This window comes from Chrysochloris asiatica, unplaced genomic scaffold (assembly GCF_000296735.1).
Source record: "Chrysochloris asiatica unplaced genomic scaffold, ChrAsi1.0 scaffold00323, whole genome shotgun sequence".
Lineage (NCBI taxonomy): Eukaryota > Metazoa > Chordata > Mammalia > Afrosoricida > Chrysochloridae > Chrysochloris > Chrysochloris asiatica.
In genome coordinates, this window is record NW_006408841.1 from 2,327,370 (window position 1) to 2,328,419 (window position 1,050).

Sequence of the window (1,050 nt, forward strand, 5' to 3'; positions counted from 1 at the left end):
TGCCATGTAGCTACCTCTCAGTATATGGACACATTGGACACATCTGCCATGTAACTAGAACTCTGTATATGAAAATGTTGCACTACCCTGCCATGTAGCTAGCTCTCTGTATACGGACATTTGGGACTAGTCTGCCATGAAGCTAGCTCTGTGTACATGGATATTATGGAATGATCTGCCAAGTAGGTAGTTCTCTGTATTTGAGCATATTGGACTTGTCTGCCATGTAGCTAGATCTCAGTATATTGACAAGTTAGATGCATCTATATTGAAAGTAGAACTCTATATATGGAAATGTTGAACTACCCTGCCATTTAGCTAACTCTCTGTATATGGACATTTTGGACTCATCTGCCATGAAGCTAGTAGCCTATATATGGACATGTTGGACGGATCTGTCATGTACCTAACTCTCAGTATATGGACATGTTGGATTCATCTTCCTTGTAGCTACAACTCTGTATATGGAAATGTTGCTCTACTCTGCCAGGTAGCTAGCTCTCTGTATATAGACCACTTGGACTCATCATCCTTGTAGCTAGAACTCTGTATATGTAAATGTTGCACTACCCTGTCATGTGGCTACCTCTCTGTATATGGATATTTTGTACTCGTCTGCCATGTCATTTGCTCTCTATATATGAACATATTGGACTTGTCTGCCATGTAGCTAGCTCTCAGGATATGAACATGTTGGACTCATTAGTCAGGTAGCTAGTACTCTTTATATGGGCATGTTGGACTACTCTGCCATGTAGCTTGTTCTCAGTATATGAACACTTTGTTCTCATCTGCCATGTAGCTTGAACTCTGTATATGGAAATGATGCACTATTTTGCCATGTAGCTGGATATCTTTATAAGGCTATTTTTTACTCATTTGACTGGTAGGTAATTGTCTGTGCATGGATATTTTTGACTGATCTCCAATGTAGGTAGCTCTCAAGATACAGACATTTTGGTCACTTATGAAATGTAGCTAGAACTCTGTATATATCAATGTTGCAGTACCCTGCCATGAAGCTAGATCTCTGTATATGAACATTTTGGA